The following is an 11,853-nucleotide window of genomic DNA, read 5'->3' on the forward strand; positions in this document are numbered from 1 at the left end:
GTGTCTAATTTCACTGAAATTCTGTCACATATGAATTCTACCAACCCGCATTGGAGCAGCGTGGTGGAATAAGCTCCAAACCTTCTCCTCAAAAAGGGGAGAGGAGGCCTTTAGCCCAGCAGTGGGACATTCACAGGCTGTTACGGTTACGGTTATAGATATTATTTGTAAGCGGGTAATTAATTTCTTTTTGTGTATATTCCTCTCATAGCTGTTCAGTAATTAGTATGGAATAAGTCAGGTGTAAGTGATTCCCAATAGATTATAGCGTTGCATGTGACCAATAGACATAATATCATCCAACTAGTCATATTAACTATCAATTGTGCTCCCATGAGCACGCGGCTGTCTTCAAATTAATCGGCGTAGCTCGCAATGATTAGAATTAACTAGCCGGTTGGCGTGGTTGGTAGATACTTGCCTTTCACGCCGAAGGTTGAGGGTTCGATTCCCACCCAAGACAGACATTTGTGTGCATGAACGTGTCTATTTGACCTGAGTCTGGGTGTAATTATCTATATAAGTATGTCTTTACAAAAGAAAAGCAGTATTTGTAGTATATCAGTTGTCTGTTTTACATAGTTCAAGCTCTGCTTAATTTGGGATCAGATGGCCGTGTGTGAATAATGTCCCAGGATATTATTATTATTATATGTTAGAATAAGTGTTACCTGTGATTATAAGTATTTTCAAGTGAGTATAGCTTAATATGATGTTATTTTAAGTGCCGAAATGGTTCACTTGTTAAAAAACGTAAATCTGAGCAAGCTTGCGGGTTTGGAAAGCACCACTGAGTATTCCATTATCTAATTTGTTTAAAATTCATCTCGTGCTCAGTGTTAAGGAAATATCATGAAGAAGCCTGCATGTGTATATGTAACATTGGAGCAGCATGGTGGAAGCTCCAAGCTTCTCTTCTAGAAGAGTAGGTCACCTTTGCTCAGGAATGGAACATATATAACTCTAGATGAAAATTATATATAATTTTCTAGAATATATAACATGGTGTCTGTTTTATTTTTCCGTACAACATAGAAAATACTTTTATTTGGTATAAAAAATGGATGTTTTTTTTCTTATTTGTAATGTTGGTTCACAATATTAAAATTCGATGTTAATAAATGACGAATAATAAAATCAAAGCCATGTTATAAAAATTACTTACTACTAAAGCTATTAAAATAGCTTTTGAAGTTTTTTTTTGGGTTAATTCAATTTACGCTTCAAAGCAAAAATCCTAATATACACAGGATATACTGCAGGTTGCAACCTTGCAAAAGCGACCTCATCAGGTATATTATGTATAGGATATATAAGTACTTTAGAATATCGTCTATATATTTTCATTGTAATAAGCGTTACGCTCATATGTAAAAGTACCCGCTTATTAGATATTCCACCGTCAATCCGCTTATAATTGTTGCGTGCCGGTACGAAGGTTGAATGAGCTAATGTAATTACAGACACAAGGGATACAGTCAGATTCAAGTAGGCAGCGCATAAAATATAAGTAATGTTCAGTGCCTAAACACCAGGTCAATTGATATAGATTTGACCACTTGACAGTACTAACTGTCTGTCTATTAACTGGACAGCTAGAGTTTGAACTGGACTTTGTTAAGAATCCTCCAGACCGATGTCGGCCAAGGCGGCCATTCTCAAGAGAGTCTAGCCAACGACGCAGGAATTATTATAGTGCACAAGTGTGTGCGCAAACACAGGTGCACTCTCTATTGCCTAACTCTCATAATCCGATGGGACGGCAATCCGTCACGACCGGAAAGAGTTCAGGCGCAGGACCAACGGCTTTACGTGCTTTCCAAGGCACGGGAGTGAACACATTTCCAACTCTAAGACTCCGGGCTGCTACTAAGAATTTTCTTACAGAAAAACCCAATAACTTTTTATTGGCCCGACCTGGGAATTGAACCCAGGACCTCTGGGTCTACGGCCTTACATCAAGTTACTAGACCAACGGGGCAGTCAACTGTACTTTATTTTGTTACTAATATTATTGTAATAAGTAACATATTTATTTTAGAAGGAGCGTTGCCAATGACAATGCATATTACATATATGACAATAATATGTTAACTCATTTCCCCATGGCTAGCTTATAATCAGGAAAGCAGGCAGGCTGATCGCGCTGCCGTGGACAAAAACGAATAACAGACCAATTGGCATTTAACATTTATATATTAACAATTAATGAAAGCCTCTTTCTTTTTTTATAGAATAGGAAGGCGGACGAGCATGTGGGCCACCTGATGGTAAGTGGTCACTAAACGCCCTTAGACATTGGCATTGTAAGAAATGTTAACCATCGCTTACATCACCAATGCACCTCCAACCTTAGAAACTAAGATGTTATGTCCCTTGTGCCTGTAATTATACTGGCTCACTCACCCATCAAACCGGAACACAACAATACCAAGTACTGCTGTTTTGCGGTAGAATATCTGATGAGTGGGTGGTACCTACCCAGACGAGCTTGCACAAAGCTCTACCACCAGTAAAAATGTATGTTGTACCACCAGTAAAATTTTATTTGAAAAATGTATGTTGTCTTAAAATATTAGATCCACCCTACGAATCCCGCATCCCTCCGTTCTTATTGAGATAGCCTAGTCTAGGCTATATAAGTTTTTTGAGAAGCCGTTGTTACCTAAGATTACTTGTGACGAGAAACATAGTCTTTATACTATTAGTACTAATGTCACAAGCGAAGCGACAAAGTTTTGCATTACACATCTCCGTCTAAGCCTTAACTTGCCCCGGTACAAACGAAACTTTGCACTTGCATGCCTTGCTACAGACATTTTAATTCTTGATTTTATGCAACAATGAATCAGCCGAGTGCATTTTCTAGTTTATGTTACTATAGTATTCATTTCATAGGTACATATTGACTCAGAAAATACTAATATTGTAATACAAAAGTGAGTTTGTTTGTTTAGCTTTCACATCTTAACTTTTTTTTTTTGTTTTCGAGGAGGAAAGACATTTACGACTCCCGCCCGGACTACGACCGAGACCACTCTGCTGAACAGAGAAGTTCCAGGAGCGTCCCGTGGCACTTCCGCCGCGTCAGTCTCAGCCGCTCAGTCGACAAGCAATCCGGAAAAACATCGGATTGCTTGTTTTCCCCGTTGCCCAGGGTGCACCACTTGGAGGTGACTGACATGCACCCCTTTCACATCTTAACTATTCAACCGATCAACATGACATTTTGCATACATGTTGTCGGTACACAGAAGGACATAAGTACCTAACACATAACTACTTACTTACACGCGACCAAAGCCACGGTCGGAAACTAAGAAGTCATAAAAGGCTTCTCTCAATGTCGATAGACTAGACATGCTTAGAGGCGACGACGTTGACATTTATGAGTTAGGACATAAGTTTTCCAGTTAGAAAAATCTTTTTCAAGATCAAAATAAAACAGTACAGTACAGTAACAGCCTGTAAATGTCCCAATGCTGGGCTAAGGCCTCCTCTCCCTTTTTTTTTTTTGAGAAGGTAAAACAAAATAAAACAAATACAATTTAATATATTAGATTTTATTGTCTCTAACATGAAAAGTAGTTTTAAAATTTAACCCCAATCGCTGGAACTACTAGAATAGTGGAACTTGTTAAAAATTATTACAAAGATTTGACACATACTAAGAGGTGAAGTAAAATAAAGGCTTGTGATGAAACACATTGTTAAGATAAATCGGACACTAATTTTTTATTGATTTCTGTCGTTTTATAATAACTTATCTGTATAGCCTTAATTACTCGTATACGCTTGGTATATTTAAAACTTTGGGCCAACATGATTCAAACTTTTATTTCTACTCTTAATTTAATTTAATTAATGTAATAAACGACCTGCATACCAATCAGCCATAAATAATATAACTTGCTATAACAATAATGTAAGTTAATCAAAAGTTCATAAAATACAATAATAGACGAATAACTTAACCAATAACATCGACTACACTACAAAATCGCAATTATACATGACGCATAGTAATCGTAGTTACGTGCTTACAATCAACAATATTAATGTTTTAAGTTCCTGCAGTTTCGCATTAGCTTCTTTGCTTCAACTTGCCTCGACTTGAATGAATGAATCACGTGTGTGATGTTTTATCATGATAAACGATAAATGTGTAACGGGTTACGTGACTATGTTTATTACTTTACAAGTAGTTTGTTAAATATATAACACTCGAAATACTAAAAAAATATTATTCGTCCTAAACTTTTGAATTGAGTTAGTTAATAATTGATTTACAGGAAAATGTACCTATGTATGTACCTATATGTCATCTATTAGCGGCGATGACCATTTATTTTAAACTATTTTTTTTTAAATAAAATTCTACAAATTCTTCTATATATATAATATATAGTTTAAAGAGTTCCAGTTGTGATAACCAGTGTGATTGCAGACGCATGGAACATAACATAACATCGGTAAGTGATGTATTTCTAAAAAAAAATTAAAATAATTAAGTCGCAAACAGACCAAATGCTAAAATCTACCAAACATCGCGATTGTCTCTTTCTTTTAATTAAATATACGTTGTGTAAATAAACGTAGTTAAGTATGTAGTCATTTATCTGATTTTACCAAAGATGGTTGCAGAAATATCCAATTATCCATACGAATTTGTAATAAAATTACATTGTTAAATAAAAATTTAGAAAATTAACTCAATAGATTGAATACATAAATAGATAAAAACAAAACTTCTTCCTTCATGTCCTTAAATAACTTTTCCCAATATAACTTAGTCTCAAACATCAATAATCGCCAATTAGACCTTGTCTTCAGTAACTCAAATTGTAGGGTTATGCGCTGTGAAACACCTTTAGTAAAGGAAGATTTACACCATCCCACGTTGGATATTATGTTAATAGATATTAACATTAGTAGCTTTCTTAGCCCTCCTCGTATTGTTAAACTTTTTGATAAAGCTGACTATAAAATAATTAATGAATTATTGGCTAACATTGATTGGTCGGTTATTTCTGATTACTATGATATTGACACATCCGTTGAGAAATTCTATTACATAATCAATGATATAATTACAAAGAATATTCCTTCTAAAGTGGTTGTTGATCTTAGTAAGTATCCAGCTTGGTATTCTCCTGCACTTATTAAAATTATTAAAGAAAAACTAAAATATCACAAAAAATGGAAAATGTATGATAATTACAGTGATTACAGTACTTTTAAATTACTTCGTGATAGACAAAAAAGGGTTGAAAAGACATGCTACGATAACTATCTTGATTTTGCGGAAAATAATATTTTGAGAAACTCTAAGTGTTTTTGGACATTTGTCAAGACCGAACAGAATACAAATGACATACCTGAGCGGCTATATTATAACGATATCTCAACAAGTGACGGTCAGCAAATAAGCAATCTATTTAATGAATATTTCTATACATCCTTTGAACATAGTACACATCTTAACAATTTTTCCTGTAACAGTCAAAATAATAGTGGATATGCTAATACAATTAATTTGTCATCTGTTGATATTTCACTTGCTGATGTTCGTAAGTATTTGGTAACCTTAAATATTAAAAAAGGTAGCGGACCCGACGGTATACCACCTCTTTTTCTAAGTAAATGCTATATGACTATATCTATTCCTTTACATTTATTGTTTTGTATTTCCCTTCATACATGTACTATGCCTTCAATTTGGAAACAGTCTTATGTTGTGCCTATTTTTAAAAATGGAGATAGACATGATATCAAAAATTATCGTCCTATTTCGAAATTAAGTTCAATTCCAAAACTTTTTGAACGTATAATTTATAACAAAATCTTTCCAAGCATACGTCCCATAATTATTGACCAGCAGCATGGATTTATTAACAAGAAATCAACTGAAACTAATTTGTGTGAATTCACTGACTATGTTTTGACTGCAATGGACAAAGGATATCAGGTGGACGTTGTGTACACCGATTACTCCAAAGCGTTTGACAAAATCTCTCATTCTATCTTAATAGCAAAAATGGAGTTCATCGGTGTACATGGTGACCTCCTTAGATGGATCAAGTCATATTTATTGAATAGAAGTCAAGCCGTGACTGTGAAAGGATATTGCTCATCTTTTCTACCCGTTCCATCTGGAGTCCCTCAAGGCTCACATCTTGGACCACTGTTTTTTAATATATATATAAATGATGTTGTTTCGGTATTTGCATCTTCTAAATTTCTATTATATGCTGATGATACAAAAACTTATAAAATTATTAAGAGTGTTGATGATTGTATTAGTCTGCAAAAAGATTTGAACTTACTTAGCGATTATTGTACTACCAATTCGCTGTTTTTGAATATAAAGAAATGTAATTGTATAACATATACCAGAAAAAGAAAAGTGATCATTTACAACTACCGATTTAAGGAAGATGATATAAAACGTGTATCAGTGGTCAAAGATCTTGGAATAACACTCGATTCTAAACTTCTTTTCGATGAACACATAAATTCCATAACTTCTAAAGCGTTTCGTATGCTAGGATTTGTGCTGAGGATTTCCAGAGAGTTTAAGCGTGTTTCAACTTTTGCTCTTTTATATAAATCATTTGTGAGACCTATTCTAGAATACGCTTGCACTGTCTGGAATCCACAGTATAGTAAATATATAGAATTCATTGAAAATATTCAGGAAAAGTTTTTAAAATATTTAAAATTTTCGTCTATAAATAATTTGAATCAAATAGAAAAGATACCGACAACTGAACAGAGACGACTTGAACGTGATATGGTGTTTTTATATAAATTGATCCACAACATATTTGATTCCCCTTATCTCCTTTCTAAAATAAATATCAAGTGTCCTCGCCCTGGTAGTCGCAACAAATCTATTTTTGATTTTCCATTGACAAAGACTAAATATGCAGCAAATGCATTTATTAATAGATCATCTAAACAGTACAATAAAACATTTATAGAATGTGATATATTTTATCTCTCCCCTAAAAAAATTCAAACTGCAAGTAAAAGAAATATTATACTCTGAAGAGCCTTAATTTACTCATGTATTTTTAATTAATTAATTATAATTTGATTATTTATTATTAAATTATGTTTTCTTGATTTAAAAATTAAATTTATATTAAATTAAATTATATAAATGGATTATATAATTTCATGCACCTATTAAATATAAAAAATGTCTTGTTTTGTAATTACTTATGATTAATTTATAAATGGAAACCGTTTTGGTTTAAGAATTGTTTTATATTTTTTATTTTATTGTAATTATTTCACTGTTTGTTTCCTGTACACTAAATAAATAAATAAAAACATTCAGTACATTATTCTTCACTATTTAACTGTTTGTTAATAAATAATGATTATGGCGAATACTAGTTTTATTTAATATGTGTGAACTTTATGCATATTTATGTATAGAAAGGCCACACTTTGCGAAAGCTTACATATAACAAACATATAACATTTAACGAGTCATCATCAATTCCGTTCTTGAAATTCGTATATAAATGTGTGATCACGTCTCGTACACTCATTACGGGAAATAACACGAAATTTCACAGCCAATAAAATGGTAAAAAAAATATATCCATTTAACCCTCGAACTCAAACAGTCCAATGAAATATTTAGCGAACAAGCAACAAATCGTACCTTAACAAATAACTCGAGCGTTTTAATTTGCAAGTTTAAGCGTCGGCTCCCGAGGAGGCTATCCATCTTCCCGCTTAGCCTACAGCCGGCTGATACCGCTTGTTGATATCAGTGTAAAGATATAACAGCTAAGGTAATTGTACTATTGTACGAGGGTTGAATAGCCGAGATGCTCTAGTGGTTAGAACGCTTGAATCTTAACCGATGATCGTGGGTTCAAACCCAGGCAAGCACCACTCAATTTTCATGTGCTTAATTTGTGTTTATAGTTCATCTCGTGCTTGACGGTGAAGGAAAACATCATAAGGAAACCTGCATGCCTAATTTCATTTAAATTCTGCCATATGTGTATTCTAATAACCCGCATTGGATCAGCGTAGTGGAATAAGCTCCAAACCTTCTCCTCAAAAGGGAGACGAGGCCTTAGTCCAGCTGTGGGACATTAACAGGCTGTTACTGAACCAGCGTAAGCCTTCTGTAGTATCTCCTTACACAATATAGTGCAATTTTGATTCATCGATAGTTTTTTTATATATAAAATTATATTACCAGCGAAAACAGGATACACGTTTTCTTGAATCATGTTTTAAGACTTATTTAATACATTGCCACTAAAAAGGTTTTTGAATACAGCACGAGCGTATGTGTTCGTTCCTTGTATGTATTTATTTAGTTTAGTATTTTTACGAACATACGTAACTTTAGTCAACGTCAATATTTTTTATTATTTTGAAGTTATTCCTTAATGACTCTACATTCTGGGTTTTAGATTACGCACAATTACCTTCTAAATAAAAAAAAAAACAGTTTCTCGCTGGTATACTATTCTCGCTGATGTGCCAGTGAATGAAAATAAAATGAAACTAATATTGATTTGGTATTTGATATTAACTTCCTTAATTTAACACCTTATATATACAAACGTTGGTGCTCCTGATACTGACTATGTGTTTATGCTATATGATCGATTGAGGTTATATTCACTCGTATATTTGCATTTTCAAGACAATAGTTTATATACTATCATCTGATTGGTCGCTTTGTTATAAATTTATAAACGAATTCAATATTTTTGGACCAAAATGACTCATATTAACAATATTTTTAAACTCATATTTAAAAAAAAATCACAAAATCTGTACTTGAGTCGCGTTGTGTTAGATTTATATATAAATTTTATTATTCTAATTTCGCGGACAACGTGGGTCGTTACTTTTTATGCATTATTTAATTAAAACTTAATCAGTTCTTCATTATGCAAATTCGTGTTGCATGAAATTAGCTTGAGACGGATATTATTTGTTTTTATAAACTTTAGCCTGCCCTTAGCGGCTAGCATTTACGGCTGGAAATCCACATGTTAGAATTCCGGGTCGGTGCAGTTAAAAGTCATTCGTTTATTTATTTTGTTTTAGAAATTCTCATTACTTGTTTTACAGTCTCCTGCTTCGGAAAGTACGTAAAATTATCTTGTGACAGATTTCTTTCCTCTCGTGTCGAATTGCCGTCCCATCGGATTATGAGAAAGAGGACACAGAGTGCACCTTTGTATGCACATTTGTATATCTTCTGTACAGTTGATTAGTTTTTTTTGGCACTGTTCCAGAAATGCAGGCGAAAGAACGTCATTTAATTTCAAGAAATACAAAAGAAAAACAAAAAAAAAACAAATTTAGAGTTACAAAAATCGAAGTGGTTTCGTAATTGATATTGCCTTATCCTTCGTTGATTTGTATCGTAAATGAATTAAACACTATAAATTATATAATAATTCATATATAATTAGTTAAGAAATTCATATATATTATTTAAGCAAAAAGTTAACTGAAAATCGCGAATATTTAATATCATAAGTAAAAACGATAACCAAAGCTCATAAAGATATATAAACTCAGAACAATGATACATTTAACGATCCAGTTTTTCGTATCAAACTGATAAATTAATGCACAATGACCACACGTTAACAAGGAAGCAATTAATCATGAAACTGCAACAACCACAAACTTAACATTTAAATAAAATTCAACATTTCAAAATTACAAATGTAAGTTCAATGCGGTGAGGCCCACATCTGCGCTATAATTTGCCAATTACCGTAAACATTTTTGTTCCATGAATAATTTAATTATTCGTGGAGATATAAAGGATTCTGACGCATGCTTATTCGGAGACTTTCCTTTATTTTGAGCGGCCAAAATATGACGATGAGATGTGTGTGGAAAAGAAAATGTACCTCCAATTTATACATACAGCCAAAGATCCCCAATAACTCATTAATTGTTTATGATTATTAAGATTATTCTCAATAACATTTTCATCTTCCACCTTTCTCGTCGCTCACATCGCTTATTTTCAAGACTGATAGAATAGATAACGCAAGATTCGCTTTATAATATATCCGGCGCAGTTCGTTAGTGTCCGTCGAGAATGGTCACCGAGGTTCAAATAGGTCGGGAGGACATCAGCAGCATCATATAACTCCCAAAACCGTAGACAATGCTATACAATTCAATTGTGCTTGCAGATTTTAAACAAGCATTTTATTATTTTTTATAATATAGGTAGGCGGACGAGCATGTGGGCCACCTGATGACAAGTGGTTACCAATGCCCATAGACATTGACATTGTAAGAAATGTTAACCATCGCTTACATTACCAATGCGCCACCAACTTTGGGAACTAAGATTTTATGTCCCTTGTGCCTGTAATTATACTGGCTCACTCGCTCTTCAAACCGGAACACAACAATACCAATTACTGTACTGTTTTGCGGTAGAATATCTGATGAGTGGGGGCTATCTACCCAGACGAGCTTGCACAAAGCCCTATCACCAGTAATAGCATTGATTAAGACCAAATTTAATATACTAAACTACTCCGATTCCGATATAGTCTTGTTTGAGCAACTACATAGTTATTACAATATTCCTCCAATTATTACAAACTATGGAACCAGCTCCATCTATCACGATAAAAACTCAATGTAGAACAATAAAACGGTTTTGGCTTCTAAATACAAATGTCGAAGGCAATCCCTAACATATGATGTTATATTTCAGGCCGCAATAGCGTCATTTTATCATTCCGGGTCACCTTTTCAACGTGAAATACGCCTGTTTACAAGCTGACGGGAAATATTAGACCCTATTAGTACACGGCTCTTAAAATACATGTCATATATCAGACGGACTCTGGAATCCATTTGTGTATTCTTCTTACCTTACCTTTTTTATTTACAAATATAAAAAGTGAGTAATATTATGGTAACTATTTTCAGTAGTACAATAACGTAGTATAAAACTTATAAAACCTTACAAAATTATTGACATTTTTATAATCAAATTACTATTTAATAATTGTTGAAGAAGTCAAGAACTGTTTTCTCATAGGGTGGTTTTACTAAGCCTGTGATTTTACCGACTTGTTTTTGGTGATTAGTGGTGGTGGGCCCATACAGACGAGACCGCGGAAGCACTAGTATGCTTCGCACAGTACGTATTTCACTTCGGCTTTATAGTTAAATTATATATATATTTCAGATATAATAAATTTAAGTGGGTATACGACGTCACTTATTAGAATAGCAACACCACACAACGTGATGTATGTCATGTAGGTTGGTCGGTTGTCAGACGTCAAGTGTGAAAAATATAAGACGGGTGCCTATTTTATTATGTAGCCGACTGATGGAAATATTAAATATAAAGGAGTATGTCAGTAGCGCGTGTGATCATTTTGTCGAGCGACCCCCTTGGTCTCTTGCTCTCAGGACACTGCAGCGCCGGACGTGCGCACTGACTGATTTAATAAAATCAACCTATTGGACGACAATGGCGACCATTAAAATATATATATATATTAATTAGTAGAAACAGTTGAAACTACGATATATAATGTATTTGTTTTAAAATATAAATATACTAGCTGACCCGTGCCGACTTCGTTGGGCGGCAAACATTGATTGTGGTTCGGTTAGTACTAAGTGCTATGATTTATTTCCTGACTGCCAAAAGTCGAGTTGGCCGAACATTAATAAAATATCTTTTATCGGAATAAATATTTCCTTGGTGATAAAGAAATTTATTTCTAAATAGATTGACGTGTAGTAGAAAAAAACCCGTCTAATAAAAATATCGCTCAATATTGATGAGATTACGACACGTTCGCGGTT

General features: G+C 33.7%; 1 long non-coding RNA gene across 1 annotated transcript; it reads left to right on the forward strand.

The window, feature by feature from the left end:
• The first annotated feature begins 8,980 nt into the window (after positions 1-8,980).
• Positions 8,981-11,402, forward strand: LOC126776593 (uncharacterized). The gene is made up of 3 exons (XR_007669960.1): positions 8,981-9,133; positions 10,742-10,930; positions 11,222-11,402. It is a non-coding gene; the product is annotated as an uncharacterized LOC126776593 (long non-coding RNA).
• The last annotated feature ends 451 nt before the right edge of the window (positions 11,403-11,853 follow it).

Source organism: Nymphalis io, chromosome 20, assembly GCF_905147045.1.
Source record: "Nymphalis io chromosome 20, ilAglIoxx1.1, whole genome shotgun sequence".
In the NCBI taxonomy this organism is placed as follows: domain Eukaryota; kingdom Metazoa; phylum Arthropoda; class Insecta; order Lepidoptera; family Nymphalidae; genus Nymphalis; species Nymphalis io.